This window comes from Lactuca serriola, chromosome 8, assembly GCF_051521515.1.
Source record: "Lactuca serriola cultivar US96UC23 chromosome 8, Lser_US96UC23_V15, whole genome shotgun sequence".
NCBI classification, from domain to species: domain Eukaryota; kingdom Viridiplantae; phylum Streptophyta; class Magnoliopsida; order Asterales; family Asteraceae; genus Lactuca; species Lactuca serriola.
In genome coordinates this window covers 61,875,936-61,886,492 of record NC_136415.1, presented here as the reverse complement: position 1 = coordinate 61,886,492, position 10,557 = coordinate 61,875,936, and the positions used below count along the sequence as shown (strand labels likewise).

Sequence of the window (10,557 nt, the reverse complement as noted above, 5' to 3'; positions counted from 1 at the left end):
CATCTAGAGGAGACTCATTCCCTAGTACAATACCAGCAAATCGTGATTGAGAGACTTGAGCAACGTGTGTAAGAGACGGAGTTCGGGTTGTTGGTGTCTGAGATAGGAGCGGCCACTAAGGAGGTTATGATCGATTTCCTTCAACATCAGTTATCTCAGATAGTGGTTGTCACACCCCCAAACCAGAATGGCGGAAACGTCTGGGGGCGGATGACTTCATTGTGTAATATCATAGCAGTTAAATATAAATGATACATAGCAACCAAACATCATACATTACAATATACCAACATTCATTGTTTACAGATTGTATTTGTTATTTGATTACACAAAAATAACCTAACATATGATGTCTCAAAAAGATAGCAAAATATCCAGATCCAAGGCTCAAGTACCAAGTCACTGAGAATACAAGTCGTTTTGAAAAGCGTCAACATAGAATGTTGGTGAGTTCATAATCATATTTGTAAGGAAACTTGTAGTATCTTTGTTTATAATAAGTTGTAAAACTCCAGGAAATCCAAAATTTTCTATAAAAAAGTAGTTTGTGAGTCTCGTTCCAAAACCGTGTATAATTGCATGCATGTTCTTTATTTTCCTTTGTTTGTATTTGAAAAGAGTGTGTTCCCAGAAGATCCTATATTTTCTGTATATAAAAGAGTTGTTGTCTTAACACCCTAAGACCGGAGTGGTGAAATTTGTTTACAAAATAGACGAAACATAGTTGTGTATTTTATAAGAACTAGGAGCGTGTATATTCTTCGTAAATCCAAACTAATATAATTATTCTCTATGTGAGTCGTTACAACCATACTAATATGACTAAAGCGCCTGTTTTGACGTTCTTCAAGCATCGGTTTCTAATAAGATATTTGTCACCCTAGACTTGACCGTCTAGCTGTAGCGAACAGCTCAGGTGTACGGGTGTCAACCCCGTATAGATCTATACACAATTATCTTGCTCTCCTTCCAGGAGACTCTGGTTATAGCTATAGGACATACAATTTACGCTAGGTAGGTACAGTGAAGGAGAGTCTCACAATAGACTTAACAGATTTACGTGAACTATGACTTCATTTTACTTGCATAATAGGATAATTATTCCTTTAAATAATTATGTGTACCTTTGTAAGTGTGGTTTTTGACCTTCAACTATACCAATTATAGTTTATTATGTTTGTTTATCAAGACAATTTATATAATCATATATATATATATATATATATATATATATATATATATATATATACATATAAGTTAACATGTCTAGATGTTTTAAAAGTATATATAAATCATATAAACTTGCATCTAACACAAGTATAAGAGTTTTTAGCATGATAAGGGCAATTTCTTGTTTTTGACTTTTTCTGTCCCTGTTTTTAGAAAAATCATCGTAAGTATAAATTTGGATCTGTAAACTCTAAGAGTTTGGAAAATGAGTCTACTTTTTTCATAATTTTTAATGGCCTCAAACTAGTGTGAAAATGTTCATCTTCATAGATTGGTCCAAAATCATTCCTGAAATGATAAACAGTTTTGTAAAAATTGCCAAAAATTGTAGAAAACTCGTATGAATGTGTGTGAGTAGTCATTAGAAAGGTATAAACCTGAACTATTTGCATCTTAAACAGTTTTGAAAAATATTAAGTTCAAGGTGGTCAAAACAGTCTGTAAATGGACCATAACTTTTCTGTTGAAAGTTGAGGTTTAAGTTTAAGTTATGTATATTTGGAACCAACACTCATTTTTTCTATTTTTGAGGGTATAACCCTTATCCACCAGTTTTTATGCAATATATATGTTAACAAACACATTTCTCATGATTTTAATGAAGTTGTATAAGATAAACTTAATGTTTATGCAAGTACCCTAAGGTTGAACACATTACACACTGGTACATGCACTTATCCATTGGTTAAACGAGATTTGACTTGTATCCCCCCCCCCCCAAAGAGTATGAAAAACACGAAAATTAGTGGGGTATGAAGCTCACCTTGGGAATTTTCGAGATATAGATGAAGAAGAAGAAGGAATTTCGAGCCTAGCTTGTGTTCTTGGTGAGATTCTCGAAATGTGGTGGTTCTAAGAGTTTAACACACAACAAAAGTGTGTAAATGGGATGTTTTCAACATAAACATGAAGCAAAACACTTGAGTTTAGCATAGAAGCTACCAAGAAAGACTAGGATCAATCTTTGAAGATGATGGTGCTTGAAAATTTTGAGAGGATAAGGAGGATGTTTCTTGAGAGTTTAGTGAGGAAAATGAGATTTCTGAAGTGTGTGTGTGTGGGTATAGGCCGAGAGAGGAGAAAGAGAGGGGGAGTAGGGGCTGACCTCTTTGATTAAGTGATGGAATATGCTTGGTTGTTTGATGGTTCCATGCCTATATACATGGTAGTTATAAATGAGGTGGCAAGCTCATTATCCACCCTCATTTCCTTTATCTTTTTTTTTGGATAACCCAACCGGCCCAAGAGGGGTTTTAGACCCAAGGTTGGCCCAACATGGTGGGATTCGATTTGGCTTGGCCCAATGAAGGTTTTTGGCCTATCATAAAGTCTAATAGAAGTTTTTGGTCCATTAGGGTCCAATAAAGAAGTCTTGGCCTAATTAAGGGTTTTGGGCCGAGAATTCTTGGGATAAGGCCCAAAATTAATTGGTCTTGGCTTATTGGATCAAGTTTTGGGCTAATACTAGGTTGTTTCGACTTGAATCACCATGTATGAACGTAGACACTTAGAATTCTTGGGCTAAGGCCCAAAATTGATTGGTATTGGCTTATTGGATCAAGTTTTGGGCTTATACTAGGTTGTTTCGACTTGAATCACCATGTATGGTAGATAGTTGTGACAGTGGCTTGGATGTTAGTCTGTTTTGGGTTATGGTAGATAGTTCTAGCCTAGGGAAGCTAGGGACTTTGATTTTTTTGGGTTTGAGGGAGGAAATAGTAGTGTATTCGATAATAGGAAACCACTATATGTTGGGATATAATTATCTTATAGTATACAATTAGGCCACTAGACTAGCTTAGTTAGTTGCCTATCGTATTGAACTATTTGTCTATTGTATAAGTATTAATATATATATATATATATATATATATATATATATATATATATATATATATTTGTGGGAGTTGAGGGTGGACCGACTTTTTGCTGAAGTCCAATAGACTCGGGCGGGCCAACATTAAGCTGAAGGCCAATGTGAGAACCAGCGCTACGCTAAAGGAAAAAGGGGCAGACCAGCCTTATGATGAAGGTCATTATGTGTAAGCATTGTATATGTATTGTGGCATATGGTATCTTGAGGGAATTCACTAAACATAAACTTACAATTGTTAAATAACTGCTTTCCAGATTGTTCTTCGGATCGAGGAAAGGCTCACTCATGACTCTACTTGCATCGATGGTATTAATAATATTTTAAGACTTCATCTAAAAATCTATCTTTTATAATTATATATGTAATATAATGTTTGGTAAGACTTATATATGTTTTAATTAAATGAAATAAAAAAAATTCCTTGAAATTCAGGACATTACAAAAATGCAAGTTGGTCATAAACTAGGAAGGATTATATCGTGTAAACGAAGCCCATCGATATGACTCATATACCCCTGAACATATCATCGATCAACAAATACCTAGAGCATGGAACATTGAAAATTACAAAAAATACCTTTATAAGAAACTCTTTAACAATTTGCATATCACTTGTAATGACATCAACATCTGTTACCAAGCCACTTGACATTGTTGTAAACAAATTTTAAATGTACACATAGAATTCCATGTCTACAAATCATTTGATAACATGAGAATTAATTCTTCTTACCATTCACTTGAGAGATGTTCAATAGGAAACCAAGCATCCTTTTGTCCCGTTTAACAATGGCAAAGACATATCAAACCAATTCCAGTTCATGCGAGATCTTTAATTCGCCGTTCCCCTTTCAATAACCTCATTCCAATAATAACACAAATAAGAGAGAGGGTTAAATCCCAATACAACGATGGGTAAAGCGACTTCATTTTCAGTTCAACAAATTATAAGAAAATGATGCACTAATATTAATAATGTTCTTTGATGACCTCACTTGTATGCCCTGTGGCGTTTTGACATGAGTCTCTCAATGATGCAATTTATCATTTTTATCTTCTTCTCATAAATCTCTTTTACCCATTGTAATGAAAGCAAAACACAATGTATATAAACTTATATTTTCAATAATGATATAATACGAAGTAAAACAAAGCAACCCACCTAGCTGCGACTGCGAGGCTATACATGGATTCATGCGATATACAATGTTCGATTTATGAACTTAATGGATGAATTTTAATGCTTGATTTTGAGTAGAAATGAAACAATTTTAAGGCCATGCATTAGATTATTAAACTAATATATGGGATTAATTTTTCTGTGTTACGAAATACTTTATACTTTGTACTTTTATCCTACGATCATTATTCAATCTTACCGTTGTGTCCTACGACCTTTAATTTGATCATGCTAAAATTTAAGCCAATGTGTTAGATTATTAAATTAATATTTGAAATTACTTTTTTTAATGTTACAAAAAACTTTATAGTTTATACGTTTAGACAATGTAAACCAAATTAAATAACTGGCAGGATTAAATCGTCGTAGAATGTTACAACACGATCCTATGATTTTAGATTTGGTCTTAAAGCATGTCCAATGAGGATCTTTTCTAAAACTTATTACTATTGATTTTTTTTGTTAACCACATATTACCATCACCATCGCAACATAAAGCTTATTTGGTTTTTTTTATTGACCACTAAATATATATTAAGTGGTCAATAATATACTTCTATTTCTATGTTTTGTTATTTAACCCCCCTCATATTTTAGTTATATTTTATTTTATCCTTTTGAAATATTATAGTTTTAAATATTTTTTCTTTATTTACTAATTAATTATTTTTTTATTAAATATTTAATGACATTTCATTTATGAAATATAAAACTATAATGATTATATAATTTTTGTCAAATTTTTATGACAATTCCATAATAGTTTTTGTATTAACTTTTTGAATGATATATTGTAATATATTTCTTTTGAAACAATGCATTATAATATTTTTAATAAAATTAAAATAAAATGTGTGTTTTGAAAAAATAATTAAATAAGAGGGTTTTATAGAATAATTTAGATATATAGATAAAATAGTTAAATATTTTATAGAAAAAGTACTATTGGAAGATGTTAACCATTGGATGAATTATTTAATTAGAGTTTAAATTTATTGGAATGATGGTTTAACAATAGTATCAAGTCTTATTTAACTTATCCATTAAAGACGCTCTTACTAAAAACCCGACCTTAATGTAATCGAAATTGTTTATGATTTTTACGGATCAAGATCCAAACACTCATTCAAGACTTATTTATGTACAATTAGTATAAAGTAAATTACATATATCGACCTATGGTTTGGGGTAATATGCATATTTGGTCCATCATTTTTATCAACTTTGACAATCCTTAATTTTTTTTTTCTTTTTGTTGTGATTTTAATCCTTATGAAGAAATAAAATTACCATAACACACTTTTCTATCTTTTATCTTCTTTTTATTATTAATTTTATCTTATATAATCAACTTAATAGAAATAAGCACCACCCCACACCATTTTATATATTCCCCCATTACGTTGTTACCCTAGTTCTCACTTCTCATCGACATCCTTGTTGTTATGGAAGTTTACCCCTCGCTACCAGTGTGGAAACCGCTCCAGAAGGTCATAGTGGAAAGAAACCCCGGTTACCTACGATTTTTTAAAGATTTATGCAGTTGTAACAACCTCAAGATCCTTCACACCTTCAAGGTCGTTCAAGATTATTTTTTCAGATAGTCAAACCTTCAAGATCGTTCCCCCACACACAACTCTGATTTGCAAAACTGTATAATCATGTTAACAACCTTCTAATTCGAACTCATGTATCCCCCCTTTTTTTTATGATCTACGCACACACACACACACACACAACCCTTTTTGATTTTTAATTCCCACACCATACTTATAAACATGTACAAAACTACAAACATCTGACTCATTTGTGATTCAACCATATTTGCTTTAGCCACCATCACAAAATCCATATTTGTAGAAACCCACCAAAAGAAATACAAAACCACTTATATTTTTTAAGTCAATCTTGACGGGATGTTGCATGTTCTTTTTAGAGAGTAACCCACTTATGTTTTTTCCGATGCCATTTTAGTATGATGTTGCAATAGGGTTGGTGCATCGTTCATAAGAGAATGTGGTGGTAAAAGGGATGTGAGAGGAGATTAGGTCAATGATGAAGGGAGGTGGTTGGAGGTGCAGTCAACAATGAGTATGGTTAAGGAATGAGACCCTATGAAATTTCAGTCGACAAAACATGCTACAAGAGAAGAGAGATAAAGAGAGAGAAAAAAATTATTGGGCAACATGTGCTCCTTTATTAAATATGTTTACTAATAAGACAATAAAAATAAAAATGAATAAAATGGGTGCATATTTTGTTTCATATCTGATATAGACTAAATCTGAAACAAAACTGAAACAAAACCAAACCATATAGAAGGTCTAGTATTTTTGTTTTTTGTTTTGTTTTTAAGTTATGGATCAAACACACATTAGCTAAACCACATGACCATTCGTCTAATTTTAGTCATTAAGATATTATCTTAGTTGCCTCTTTATTTATATTCAATTTAAACAAATACTGAATATCAACTAAAAAACTATAAGCAAATAGCAACCACAATGCGAGAGTTGAATGAAATGATACGTTTAGTCGTAATTTAATTGATAAAATTTTATCATTGCGACATGTAATATTGATATTTAATGGTAATTGAACTATTTAATAAGGAAAATGAAAGTAATCTAATTCTTAAATAAATATTATGAATTAGATTTTGTAATATTTCATTGAGGTTTATATAGTTCAATAGATTATAAAAAAAATAGAATTATATAAAAAAATACGAGTAATAGAATTATATGAAATATAAAATATAGATAAGTTTGTTGTATTGTAGAAAGGGAAAATGAGTTGGCACGATAATTACTTTTTAGTCTTGTTTATGTTTAAACAACTTTTTTTTTTATTATACATTTGACCATTTAACTTGTTGAATTTGTTCACATATTATCATTATAGCAGGTAAAAATGGCAATATGTGAACAAATTTAACAAGTTAAATGGTTAAATATGTATAAAAAAAGTTGTCTAAATATGAACAATTTTATTTATTTATTTTTTTATAAATTTCTTAATACTTTTTATAATTTCTTACAAGATATTTATGATATTTTTTCCTATAGATTTTTATATATAATGCTTTAAACTTTGCTTTTATATATATATATATATATATATATATATATATATATATATATATATATATAATACTTTCATATAATTTTAATACAATTTCTTTTAAACCAAATATTTTATAAATGTTCTAAATTTTTCTTACAAGTTTTTACTTTTTTGTGAGACAATTTAATACTTTTTATAACATTTTAAAATAAATACTAGTTTAAAACGTTGTATTAAAAACTTAAAAACTTAAAAACTTCCAATTAAAAAGTATTAAAAAGCTGTAATAATTTTAAAACATTTACATTATACATATTGTTTTCGTTTTTTTGATTTGCTACATAATATTTTTTTAATTTTTTTATAAGATCCTCCATACTTATTGTTATATATTTAATTTATTTAATTTTATTGTTAGATACTATTTACTTTAAAAATATTGTATATGTTTAAAAACAAAAGAAAAAATATAAGAGGCTATATAAATTATTTCACAAAACAAAAAACATATTTATTAAATAAAAATTAAAATTTAGAAGTGATCAATATTTTAATTAATATTTAGGACATTATAGATTCTTTAAAAATAACAATTAAAAAAATAATACTAACAAATATAAAAAGTAAAATCAATATTAAAAACGAATAAAATGACTTATATTATGATTAACCTTTTATTTTGTTAATATTTAAACAATTTTATCTTCCTGTACACATGTAACTTATTAAATATATTCATATATATTTATATTTATTTTGTTAATATTAAAACAACTTTATCTTTCTATACACATTTACCTTGTTAAATATATTCCTATATAACATAATAGTAAAATATATATAAAAAAAATTATCTAAATATACACAAAACAACAAAAATAATTAGATGATAAACCATTTTCCTTTTTCCTGCTAAAAACATATAGTCCCAAAAAATGAGGTTGTGGGTTATTTAAATGCTACCGTCCGGCACAGCTGCACCGTCAACGGTCTCTGGTTTATTCCCCGGATACGTTACGATTCTCTCCAAGAAACTAAAATTTATTGCTTCGAGGTCACCTCCTCCTCCATTCTCCGCCGCCACCACCACCGCATATCAAAGATTCACATTCCCCCCATCTCAGCTCTCTATAAAACCCCCAAATCCACACACACACACACGCGATAACCCTTAGCCACATTCTCACCACCCGCGCTGTCCACACAATCTCATTTTCGGTTCCTCGTATACCATCTTCTTTCGTCTTCACAATTTCAAAAAACCCTAATTATTTTGGTTGATCTACAATCCGACGACGATACCCACCTTACCTTTTTAACTGTTTCAGAAAATTCAGTTCAATTTTCGCCATTAGTTGTGTGTATTTATATCAACAAGATGGCTCTTGCGTATGACCCACATTTTATCGGGACTGGAAACGTCGACACCGCCGCCGGTGCCTTAATGACGTCTCCATCTCCCTCTCCGGTGAGTTTGAGTCAAGACGAATTGAAGAAAATCGCCGGGTTTAAGGCTGTTGAGTTCGTAGAATCCGGTATGGTTGTCGGACTTGGAACCGGGTCTACCGCCAAACATGCAGTCGACCGTATCGGCGAACTTCTCCGGCAAGGTATACTGACGGACATCGTCGGAATCCCCACCTCGAAAAAAACCCACGAACAAGCTTTATCTCTAAACATCCCTTTATCGGATCTCGAGACACACCCTGTTATCGATTTAGCCATTGATGGAGCAGATGAAGTCGACCCGGACATGAATTTGGTTAAAGGTCGTGGTGGGTCTTTGTTACGTGAAAAAATGATCGAATGCGTTTCAAAGAAATTCGTGGTGATTGTCGATGAATCAAAGCTTGTTGATTATATCGGTGGCAGTGGTTTAGCTATGCCTGTTGAAATTGTTCCGTTTTGCTGGAAATTTACAGCGCAGATGCTTCAATCGTTGTTTAAAGATGCTGATTGTGTGGCAAAGCTTCGAACTTTACCGGAATCCGAAGACCCATATGTAACTGATAATAACAATTACATCATCGATTTGTATTTCAAGAAAAGTATAGGGGATTTGAAGGCTGCCGGCGATGCAATTTTGAGGATTCCCGGAGTGGTGGAGCATGGAATGTTTCTTGATATGGCTACCACTTTGATAGTCGCCGGTGAACATGGTGTCACCGTGAAGAAGAACAAAGTTTAGGGAGATAGACATGATTGAACTAAAATGATTTTGAGCTTTTTTTTACATTTCGATAGTTTCTAGGTATCTAGATAAGAATGCAGGTATTAAGGAAGGGTTCATGTTTTCTCGATTAGATATGTTGTTACATGGGAGAGTTTTGAGTTGTTCTGCACTTGTTAATTTTACATGCTAATGGGAATGATTTGGCTCAACATTTTGGTATTAATTTCGAGAGTTTTGGGGGTTATTTGTGTGTTTGTTTCCTTGTTTTCGACCTTTTTAGATGATCGTTTCATGAAGAAAACAGAGTACATAAAATGTTGACACCATAACTTGTTCATATGGGACAATCTTGATACGTCTTTCATTTCTAAGTGCCAAGAGTCGACTTGTAAGCATATTCTAGAACGAGATTACGTTATGTGTCTTTTTTACTTCTGTTTTTCTATTACTTGGGTATCAGCAAAGGCTCGTGTGAATTTTTTAACTGATCCGAAGTCAATCTAAATCGACTGATGTTTTGATTTTTAGATGAGTTGGAGGGAAACATGTATGTGTGGATCTTACAGGGTATCTCCTTTTGAGGGTTTCATGGCGATATATGTTATTTTAAAAATTGCTACAGGCAAGGTCATCAAATATGAAAAACCGAGCATGGAAAATCAACATGTTCATACCATTTGTATTTAATATGTTTGGTTTATACGTGCCGGATGTTGTGAAGCTTTTTAATAGAGTACAATGTATCATGAATATCAATGTTATATCCCTTATATCTATAGACATAGTCTCCAAAAAAATTAGCTTTACTATACAAAAAGAATGAACGACACAGCTTGTTGTCTATTTTTCATTTCACTCGTTACTCGTTGTACGATAATAACTAAGTTATATATTATACGTGTATTTTGAGTTTCAGTGTATATATATATATATATATATATATATATATATATATATATATATATATATATATATATATATATATATATATAGGGGTTAGTGAATATGTGGTTGTTATATACCCAAGTTTAA

At 31.3% G+C, this 10,557-nt stretch overlaps 1 pseudogene; it reads left to right on the top strand.

The window, feature by feature from the left end:
- Positions 1-8,278: 8,278 nt before the first annotated feature.
- On the top strand, positions 8,279-9,748 carry LOC145069476 (putative ribose-5-phosphate isomerase 2 pseudogene; annotated as a pseudogene).
- Positions 9,749-10,557: the final 809 nt, after the last annotated feature.